This window comes from Pyxicephalus adspersus, chromosome 4, assembly GCF_032062135.1.
Source record: "Pyxicephalus adspersus chromosome 4, UCB_Pads_2.0, whole genome shotgun sequence".
Classification (NCBI taxonomy): Eukaryota; Metazoa; Chordata; class Amphibia; order Anura; family Pyxicephalidae; genus Pyxicephalus; species Pyxicephalus adspersus.
In genome coordinates, this window is record NC_092861.1 from 137,976,401 (window position 1) to 137,988,156 (window position 11,756).

The window sequence follows — 11,756 nt, forward strand, 5'->3', positions numbered from 1 at the left end:
TGACTATAGTAAGACTAGTGACAGCTAGTGACAAATATAGAAAAAGCACTGTGTAATGTCAGTGCAATATAAATACTAGTAAAAAAATATTAAATATTTGTCCAAGTATTACTATGGGTTTCCGCCAGCATTACAAAAACATACTGTTAGGTTAATTTACTTATCTCGAATTGACCTTATTCTGTAGTATTGACAAATGACTATAGTAGGGACATTAGATTGTGAGCCCCTTTTAAGGACAGCTAGTGACACGACTATGGAATTTGTAAAGCGCTGTGTAATATGTCAGCACTATTATAAACCAAAAATAAATAAAATTCAGTGATGTACAAAGAGTTTTTGCTGAATCATCAAAGTACAGCTGATACTTGATCATTCAGGTATATTATCATAGTCTTATCCCCTTCCTTCCCCCCAGGTCATCCTTCCTTCCCTCCTTTTGCTTTTTTAATATAAAGGTATTTTTTATACATAAGGATATTTAGTCTGACTAGTCACACTGGCTGTTTATTTACATTGAAAATGCTATTTACTATCTGCTTTGGATGACTGGTATCTTTAGCTGGCAATTATTTTACGTGTATTTTGATACATTAAGATTTTGTCTATGCCAAGTGATATTTTGATTTTTGCACATTAAACGTTAAGTGTGATTAAAATTCAGTGATGCTCAACCATCTTTGTACTCCTTCACCAATCGCAGAACAGAAAGAGCATTGTGATTGGTTAAAGAGAGGAAGAGCATTTCCTACCCAAACAGCAAGCAAAACAGCTAGGCTGTACCTTCCACTGGCATTAAACTAAGAATAGGTACACACGGGCGATAATTATCGCTAGAAAACGAACGGTTATTCACAATTATTTTAAACGATCGTACAGTAAATGATCGTATAGTGCACGATCGTTCAAAATAATCCACCAATAGTGTACACACACTAGATATGATAGTTTGAACGATGCAGAAAGTGAGGTGTACCGGAGAAAGTGTACTGCAGAACAATCCAGGATCACTGAATGAACGTAAACACTATAGATAGTGAACGATCATCGCTCAATCGGATCTGCTGGGGCGTTCGTTTGTTTCGAGTGACATGCCCTGTTCATCGCCGTTCATTGGCCAATCGTTGTGCACTTTTTTTTTTTAATGATAATCGGTCATTAATTGTTTGTTTCCAACGACAATTATTGCACGTATGTACGTAGCCTAAGGCTATTTCAACCAATGCACAGCACTAGGGACATTGGAGGAGGAACCCAGAATTTTTTTTTTTAAGCTGGGTGGGAAGAAATTGTAGGTGGGTGGCAGCCTATTGCGACCCAAAATTAGCCGGGTGGTGCACCATGCATAAAGGGGCTGGGGAGAATACTAATCTGCCAATACTATTTTTTTTTAACAGGAGTTATTCTTTATGATGGCCATTTGTCTCCATTTGAGATTTACACCTTTGTACTGGTGACTAAGGTCACCAAGGAAAAAATTAAAGTGGAACTAAACCCAGGAACTCACCACAATCCTGGGCCACCATGTTCCTTCTATTCTTCCGCTTCTAGGAAATAGCCAGCCATCTCGATTGACTATACCAGGATGCCATATTCATGTCATCCCAGCACAGGTAAGGGAAGCAAAGAACTCCGGGTTTCCTTGGCAACTAAAGCCGACAATGCACAGCACCAGAGATCAGACATGAGGGAGGTCGCATGGGACAATGCCTGCCCTATTCTGCAATATTAACCTTCTGAATCATACAAAGCCTAAAAGTGGAACATTATCTCCACATTAACCCGCTTGGTGGTATGAATAATAAGTATTTTTAAATGTAAAAGCAGTAAGTTTAAAAACTTAGTATTTTAAATTTCCCAACTGGTCCCACCCCACAGCCACACGCTCATACATCCCATGCCCGGCATCTGCGTCCCCTGGCCTCACATCCCCAACGTTCACACGCCGGAGACGCAGATGACAGCCTGGTATTGCCAAGCTACACAGATGCCCGGCATCACCAGGGGATGGAGGACGCCACGGGTGCCACTTACCAAGTAAGGTTTTTTTAATCTCCCTGGCAAATTTTTCATTTGGTACAAAAAATAGCCCAGGGCAGTGAAAGATCGGGAGACATAACCACCTCTTAGATTGTAAGCTCTTCAGTGCAGGGTCTTCTCCTTTGTCACTGTCTGTATTTGTCTGCCATTTGCAATCCCTATTTATTGTACAGCGCTGCGTAATATGTTGCCACTATATAAATCCTATTTAATATTATAAATTATTATTAATAATAATAATAATAGAAATGACAGGGCAGTGCGGGGCTGACAGGACTCAGATCACAGAGGGACCAATGGCTTTAGACCAATAAAGCTTTTTTAAATGAATGTTCCGCTATAAAGGTGACACATTATTAGAAAAAATGAAGTGAAGCCCATACAAAAAGGAGATTTAGGAAGAAAATTCCCAAATTTCCCTCATTTAAAGAGATTTTCTAACTTCCTGTTTCATCTTCAAGACAGGAAGTGAAGGAAAATTACTTCAAATGTATACAGACTGCAGAACAATAACCCAACAACAGCTTGCCCTCCTATTTAATATGGAAAAGTGTTTTAGCTAAATCTGTTATTTAAAAAAAAAAGAAAATTAATAGATTCACCAGGTCTAAAACCTGACTGGCTATTATATATTACCCCTATTATTCATTATAGAGGCCTAAAAAATAAATGTAATTCTGTAAAATTGTTTATATTCTTGTCCTGGGGACACCAATCCTGCAGATTCTGAAAATAATGTTTATAAAGTTAGTGTATGGCAAGATTCGCCTGACAATGGGGAAACCATTCATCATAAAATGTTATACAGAGATGTCATGAGGAAACCCCAGTGCACAACCTTCACTGCCACCAACCCCCCACCAGGTGCCCTGGAGACGCAGGCTGAGCGCATGTGACACAGACACGGCCTGGGATAGGTGTGTGACCTCTCTGGTGTCAGGAGAGGCAGAGAAGGCGGCAAGGGGGTCACAGCACTTACCTAGCGGTACAAGTTCTAGTGGGCCTCCTCCCTACACAGCCAGCCTTACTGCTCGTCACACTACCGCTTCGGGAGGCTACAGCCGCAGGTTACATGCGTCAAGCTACCACTCTCCCCATCTCTTCCGGTCTTGGCGCTGGCTTCGGGTCGACGCTCGGTATTTAATACTGCGCATGCGTAGCGCCTGAGACGTACTGAGCAAGCGCGGCACGCAGCGCGGAGCACCTTGGGTTGGTTGGCAAGCCGGGAAAGTCGAGTAGCCAAGGTGACGTCAGACGGCGCGGCTATTCCGACGACCCCCAAGGACCAATCAGCGGCGTTCGCTGCGGAAAAAAAGGCGGGGGGTAAAGGCGTCTAAAAATGGCGTCGCGCACAGAGAGGTCGTGTAGTGCTTGTCAAGCTTGTAACTACAAAAGTGCAGGGTGTAGCCTTTTATTTTACAATGTGTATTTGAGAAAAATATAACGACCGTCGTGTTTTGAAGCAACAGAGAAAATAAAGCTTGTTTTTCGTGATTGGTTCGATGTTAACGTAAACCAGCACCTGATTGGCTGGTGCAGCTGTCATAGCTAAAACAGGCCTTGCTTGACGTGAAGGGCGCCGAGTTCTTGCGCGTATTCGTTTTGATTGGCTGAGGAAACATGATAGGCGTGCCGAGTGACCAATGAGGAGAGAAAAATGGTTTAAGCGTAAAGTGCGAGTCAAGAAGCGCTGAGGGAATGTTGTTTTCCTCAATGCGAAATCGCTGAGGGGAGGGGGAGAAGACAGAGCCCCCGGATGTAACATGAGATCATCGCCGACCAATAAGCGAAGAGGGTGACGTCATCGTCGTTACCAAAACATCTTAGCAAGCCTTCCTCTCATAAGAGGGGCGGGGCTAGACAGACAGTCCAGGAGAGGTTACAGGGGGGAGATGTTTATCCAGGAGGAGGGAGAGCCATCACCATGGTTACGCAGTGTTCAGGACTGGGCCTGCTGCTGACAATATGGGCTCAATTCACAAAACTTTCAAAGTGATGTTACCTAAACTGAATAAAATTATGTTTAATAAAGCATTGGCCATCATACACAAAATGGCTATTCCTTCTTTTAATAAAAATAACTTATTTTCATCGTTTGTTTACATAGCAGTGCTGCGAATCTCCTTCATTTTCTTTGCAGCCTTACATATACATGCCATTTCTCAGAAAATTTGTTTACAGCGGAACTTTCACAAACCAATCCCAGCAAGTCCCTTGCCATCTTGGCATTTCTCTGGTGCTGGACTGAAAGGTGGCATGGCCAACTTTGCACTGCACAAGATTGAACGACGTGTTTACCATGTAAATGTAAAAAACAAAATATCCTGGTCCCACTGTGCATGCCTGAGATCGAGCATTTTTTTTTTACATTACAGAAAACCCCCCGATGACACATGCCCGATCTTAGGCATGAGCAGAGGGAGAAGCCTACGGCTGGCGCAAGTATTCCAGGAATCTGCGGGTTTCCCTTTCAGTCTTTAATGTTGATGTGGTAAAGACGAAAGGGGAGGAGACATTCCCCTTCCAAAAAAATATAAAAGAAAAAATTATACTATTATAGAAAAAGAATAGCCACCCCTTTATATAATGAAAAAATTGTCATGATAGGTCCACTTTATTGGTGGCACCAGAAGACTGTGCCTGCATTATGTGTGTGCAAGCTGCCACTTGTACTTTCCATCAAAAAGAGGGGAAAACACAGTAGCATAATTAGGAGACGAGAATAAAAGTGTCACCCTGTAGTAGGAATAATGTGGACAAGGACTTTCAATGCAGGCTCACCAAATAGTTCAATAAAAACTGCAGGGGCTTGTTAAATCATGTTTCCTAAAAAAAAATCCCCACACAACACCATTTTTTCTGTTTGCCCTATATATGAAATGTGAAGAATTATTACTATTATAGGATAACCATCTTGGTAATCCTATAGATGAGCTGTCGCCAACCAGTGGTCCACGAGAAAATTTTGGTGGTCCACAGAAAAATGTGGACATTATTTGCAATTTTAATGTTTTATTAATAGTAAAACAAAAATAATATTCTAATAAATTCTTATATTCTGAATGACAATTTTTGCCTTTATATTGCACTAAATTCACGAACGGTACTAGAGAGGGAAAAACAAAGGAGGCACAGCATGACATCAGTGTATTTTTATCCAGTGCCATCATATTACGCAGCGCTGTACAAAGCCCATAGTCCTGTCACTAACTGTCCCTCAAAGGAGCACACAATCTAATGTCCCTCCCTAGTCATATGTCATTAATGTAGTATAAGGTCAATTTTTAGGGAGAAGCCAATTAACCTCACTGCATGTTTTTATGAATTAAGTGATCCATGAGGTCGGAAAGGTTGGCGACCGCTGCTATACTTGGCAGTTGGCATATTATTAAAACAATGGCTGCTTTTGCGGTTGCCAGATAGCCATAGGGCACAATAGACAGTATTTGTTTCAGACACCTCGATCACTTTTTTTGCCTCTTAGTGGAGAACGGCACCACAATAGTAGTTTTGGCTGCTTTCTACCCCCCTGAAAACAGGGGACCAGTTACTTCACATGACAGGTGTTTAGAGTTAATACTAATTTAGAGTATATCTGCTATGTTTACACTAATTGCCATTGTATAAAATATAATCGCCTTTTACAAACATGGTGTTATAAAAGTGACAATCAGAATACAAATGGCAAATAGTTGCACTCTACTCTCTATAAATGGTTCCCATTATATATATCTAAGGCCAAAACTTTTTCAAAAGCAAAAACGTTTTTTTTTGAAAAGCAAAGAGAATTGGATACATTTCTCATAGTAGAGATTTCAACAGGACAAGTCCCAATTAATAACTGGCTCACTCCAATAAACATGAAGAAGATACTAAAGGTGTCTGATATTTTACCTAGTTTTATGGGTGACTTGGAAAAATAGCGAGCCAGCCAAAATACAGAATAGGATTTTACATTTCCCCCGTTGACACGGGCATACGGTAGCAACTAGGGCCATTTTGGAAGTTTACCGCTACTTGCAGGGTGAAATCATTTTGAATATATTAAAATAGAATGATAGAATGTTACCAGGAAACCAATTATAAGTTCATAGTCCACTGGTACAGGACACTGGATTTTCTGCATAAATTTTACCCGTCCACCTGCATGCTGTAATTACATTACATCACATTACACATTGTCCCACAGGGATAATGTTGACTGCTTCTTTTAGGTCATGTCCTAGTTTGGGCCCATTTTGGTCCCAAGTTTCTCAATTTAATTAGCACTCAAAGGGCCCTATTTATAAAACAGGAAATCAGACATTTACTTATAGTGGAACTAAACTTAAAAATACCTTTTTCTGGGTACGTCACCAGATCTCGCACTGTGCAAAAAAGAATACAGAACTCACTGCGCATGAGATCGATATCTCTTTCCCCTCAGTAAAGAAAAGTGCCCCCTGATTTAGGGCATGCGCAGAAGGAGCAGCCAAGAGCCTTTTCCAGGATGCATGACGTATGGCGATCAAGACAGAAAGGGGAGATGCTTCACCCACTTCTTTTCAAATAAAAAATGTTGCATTTAAAAAAAGGACAATATTTTTACTTTCATATAAATGGATTGTCTACCCTTTTATGTAAGGTTAAAATTGGAGTTTTAGATCTGCATTAGGCATTCCCTCATGGGAATTATTATTAATATTATTATTAATAAACAGGATTTATATAGCGCCAACATATTACACAGCGCTGTACATTAAATAGGGATTGCAAATGACAGACTAATACGGAATCATCCAAGTCCATGTGTTTCAATAGTATTATTGGATTTCCACCAGGGAAATTTCCAGTTTTAGAAATAGACCCCAATGATTTTCCCTTTTATTTAGCCATCAGACCTTCTTCCACTTCTTTTTCATTTTAATTATTTATAGGTTAAACTATACCAGAGGTCTCTTCTGATACATCTGGTGAATGCAGCAATTGTGGAAAAGCATATCGCCCCCTTATTTAACACAATGGTTTGCCGAGATCAATGATTATGCTAATGGCAGATATGACTGGGCTCTTTGCACAATTCATAACATGTTTTTATTGGATGGCATGTAAGTTGTCTCCAGACAACATATCGTTTGTACCAGTAGACCCCCAACCATCAACTCTTGATTTCTTTGTTACACATCACCCCTTCCATTTCCTTTTATCCCTTACTTTTTCTTCTTTTTCTTTATTCATGTTTCATTGTGTATGGGTTTTAGTATTATCCACCCATCTTCTATAGGTTTTATTTTCTTTTCTTTTAAAGCAGAACTTTCTTTAAAAAAAAAATGTGAGATTGGGTGGTATTTTGTCCAGAAATTGTAAAAAAAACAAAACAAAAACCTAAACTCACTGTGCACGTGTGGGATTGGCTTTTTTTTACATTCCAGGAAAGCCCTTTATGATACATGCCCGATCCCCTGCATGTTCACTAGGACTAGGTTCCTAGGATATTTGATGTATGTACTATATGTATCCCAGGAGGCTGCGGGTTTCCCCTTCAGTCTTTACCACCGTGGCAGTGAAAACATTAGGGGAAGGGTCTTCACCAAAAAATTAAAAACAAACAACTACAACAAACAAAACAGAAAAAGTAAAAATACACCACATTTTTAGATTATATAAAAGGGAACACCGCCCTTTTTATATAATGTTAAAAATGTGGTGTTAGGTCGGCCTTAATTTTTTCGAAAATTAAAGTTTTGTTGATTCACCCTTATGTTCAGGACATATTTTCATTTTCAGCTTTATTTCTTGGTCTAGCGCCCTTCCCTTTTGCATAAAGTGAAGCCTTTAGATCACACATTACTTTTATTACCTTAATGTATGCATTTTGTTTGTGTCTCAGTAGTTCTATATGACCTCTTGTCAAAGACCGTTTCTTTAATTTTGTATTGTTGATATGTTTACAGTTCACTTTTTGAAAAAATAAAGAATTTTTAAACAAAAACAAAAACAATTAAAAAAAGTATTTCTCATTAAATGCCCAACCTGACCTAGACTGAACAGTCTATTGCTTAGCTGAAGAAAGGATCCTCTCCATTAGAATAATGAAATTCTCTTAGGTATCTCTTGTTGGTAGCCCAATTCTCATCACTCATTCTGTTGTAGAATTACCAAAGTTGCCCACGTCATGACACCAAAGTCCACAATAAGTTTATTGTCACATCTTGTTCCACCCTCTGCCATGGTACAGTTGTCCTGGTAATAACAACATTACGGACCTTTACTGGATTTCCTATTTTAGGCCCATCTGCTCGTACATGGATACTGTCAGTTAATAATGCTTAACGAGAAGCTGGTTAACGAGTCCCCATCAGAAGCATCTACATTTCAGTCAGGTTAAGCTGCAGTACGTAAGCAGTGACAATACTAATGGACCTTAATTTGTTATCTGAGGCTAAATCCCTGATTTGTAGCACGAGCGAGGGCATGTTTATTTGTGCGTGTGTTGAAAACCGTTATTAGCAAATCAATTCAATTTGAAACATATGGACCCTTGGCAGATTTTGAGCCTTTTAAATTATTGATCTGTCTTTTCCAATTAAACAGATTGAAAACAGACTTATTATCTGCAGAAGGTCAATGGAAAATTATTTGGAATCTGACAGTTGACAGTGTTGGAAGATCTGCATATAGCCAATGTGGGGCTCTGTGACTGAAATGGGTTGTATGAGAATGATATAACTAGACAACGTATATTCCTTTCAAAAGATTAGACCAATGTTTCCCAACCAGGGTCCTCCAGAGATTTTCTTAACATTTTTTGGAGCAATTAGAAATTTGTTCCTCTCAAGTCAGTTTAAGTGATACCAATGGCTATCTATAAATGTGGCAGCCTTCCCACTGGCCACCACACTAATATACCCCGAGTTGTGGATATAGTAAATATATTAGGGGTTTCCTGAAGATCTGACAGTTATTTCAAGGATTTTCACATGTAAACAAGGTTGCGAAAGGATTAGACAGTAAGGCTGTCCTACTACAATAGTACAATTTCAATTTAAAGTGCAGTGTTATTGCGGTAAATAATATTGGTGACAAAACGATTACAATTGATCACTGCTGGAAGTTAAAAAACAGTATATTTTAATAAAAATGTAAGCATCATAAGGACGCTCTTTGGGATTTGTTGGTTTGATGCTTTATGTATTTGTGTTGTTCTTTATGTCTTTGCTGTGCCTTTTAGCAGCAATTTTGTCCTTGGCATCTTTATATTATTTAATTTTCCTTGATCGTCAAAGTATATTGGTTAGACTAGTACATGAACATTTCGTATTATCTTCAACTATTGGAGATCTTAGGGACTTTTTAGGCATTAAACTCTTATTTATGCATCAACAGGTCTGGCTAAAACATAGGCAATACATTTGGATCCAAATGGGAATCAGACATCAGGGAGAGGCGACAATATAAACTCTGACGATAGCAAAATTGATTGGCATTAAATAGATTCTATGGGATATTTGATTAAACAAGCTTGAAGCTGGGAATGTTTGAAGTACACCGATAGAATGTATTTACCTACCTGTGGTCAGCAATAGAAATGGACAAGGGGAATACTTAAAGTGGATGCATAACAAAAGTTATTACTCCCGAAGAAGCAGAGAAGGCATCTGTGAAACGCGTTGAGCATAGATGAATACGGGGAATGCATTTGTGAAGGTATTGTAAAATTCATTGAACTTCTATGTATAAATGTGTTTTTGGGGAGTAATAATAAAACTATATTTAAGCCAGACCTGTTGATGCATAAATAGGAGTTTATTGCTTAAAAAGTCTCTAAGATCTTCAAAAGTTGAAGATAATTCAAATTGCTGTTGTATATTTATTGTTGGGATGTTGGCATACAAAAAAGAATTTTGATACAATCTCTGTATAATCACAACAACAAATAAATAAAAATATTACTTGGGCCAATACATCAGAAGGTTGATTGAGACAACATGTAAACCATAGTTGTGCAAACAAATACCTGGGAATAGAGAACAACACTTAATATGTTGATTGCCCATGACATTAAAGAAAAGGTTGATTGGGCCAACAAATAAAAAAGTTTATATGAACTTTGGATGGGTTTAAAGAACTTTGGATGGGCAAAAATGTAAAGGAGAACATTAGTTAGGCCAACATTTAAACAATACTAGCATATGCAAGCACTGAAATTGTTTCCATCATGTTAGAGAATCTCTGCAGTTTTTAAAAGGTAGCTAGAAGCTAGAGCTAACTAAAATCTGATAATTTGCTATGTGGAGCGGTGTGTTACCAAAATTTGCAAAAGTCCTAAATCCATGTGCTGCTAAAGAGATCAACCAAAAAGTAGCAAGAGAGTATAATACATTTGCCTATATCCTTCATTCACATTCAAATTGAGAATATTCATATGTCTGTAGGGTTCTCTGGATACTTCCTTGTTATCACTCCCCCCGCATATTGTCTGTTTAGCAACCTGCAGCATAACCACCCTCCCTGGTAAAGCTGAAGTTTCCGCTTTTTTTGCCATCCCCTGCACAGATAGTTCTTGGTTCTGTTATTTTGAACTTTGACCTTAGCTTTATCATGACTTTGTCTGGGATCACTGTCTGCTCTGACCTCAGCCTGCTAAACGACCTTGGCATGTTGGCTGCTTGCCTTGACCTTACCCTGCTTAACTACTTCTCTTTAACTTGCTGTGTTCCTGCCCGATAGCCATTTCTACACTGAAGCCTTTTGCCCCCTGTCACTCCTGGTGGTAAGAGCTTGGGTACTGAGACCTGGTGACCTCCTTGCAGCAAAGTAGTCCTGTGGCCACTAGCGCCGCTGGCCCATCAATCTTTGCAGGATGCCCTGGTGAGAACCAGGTCACTTAGATTCTGTGCCTCAACTAATCCCGTGTCACCTGCCAGGGCATAACCTTTAACACTCCTGCTCAGGGAAATAATTCATTTGCCAGGACAAAATTTTGCAGCGGCTATAGTTTTTCTGGAGGTGACCACAACCTGAAGAGCTCCTCTTTACCTGTCTATGAGCACAAACCTTCGAAATGGAGGTATTTAAACATTTGTATCCATTACAGCTTATAGTTTAATACAAGTATATGTCAAAAATCTTAAAACTGGGATTCCACATGAGGTGGTCCTTTAGTTCATTCTACCTTTTACTTTTTAATAAATATACATAATGTATGTTGACTCCCATTGATAATTTTGAGAAAACTGACATCAGATAGAACTTCCATCTGTTATCAATAAATCCATCTTCATAGGAATTTGTCTCTTAAGAATACTTTGAACTTTTACACACTTCTACTTAAGAGAGACCCTCCCCTCAAAGTATTTTAACATTTTTTTTTTATGTAACAATAATCTTTTAAATGTTTTTTATAAAAAACATTGCATCCTTCTATCAGCCAGTTTCTAAGAAGATTAAATCCCCTGTGTTTAGGAATCCAATGGAAAGAGACCAATTTTAGGGCTATGTAACTATAACAATTTCAGTTTTAATACTGTGCAACCAGACAATTTAAAGTCAATTTAAAGCAATATTTCTCAACACGGTTCCAGGGAACACTAGGGTTCCTCCGGAGTTTGCAATGAGCTGTTTGTGCCTCTCGGGTTTAGGTGACACCAATGATCTTTTGAACTACTTGTAAGGATGACATTCTTCCCACTACTGTGAGCTGTGGATATAGTAATTACAGCAGATATTCCCTGAAG

General features: G+C 39.0%; 1 protein-coding gene across 2 annotated transcripts in view; it reads right to left on the reverse strand.

The window, feature by feature from the left end:
- The window catches only part of PPM1B (protein phosphatase, Mg2+/Mn2+ dependent 1B), a 35,964-nt gene extending 32,771 nt beyond the window's left edge, over positions 1 to 3,193 (reverse strand). The window contains exon 1 of one of the 2 annotated variants that reach the window (XM_072409773.1): positions 3,020 to 3,192. The gene's annotated coding sequence lies outside the window, so the exon portion shown is untranslated. Of the gene's footprint in view, positions 1 to 3,019 lie in introns of both variants that reach the window. The other variant, XM_072409772.1, reaches the window with a different exon arrangement.
- Positions 3,194 to 11,756: the final 8,563 nt, after the last annotated feature.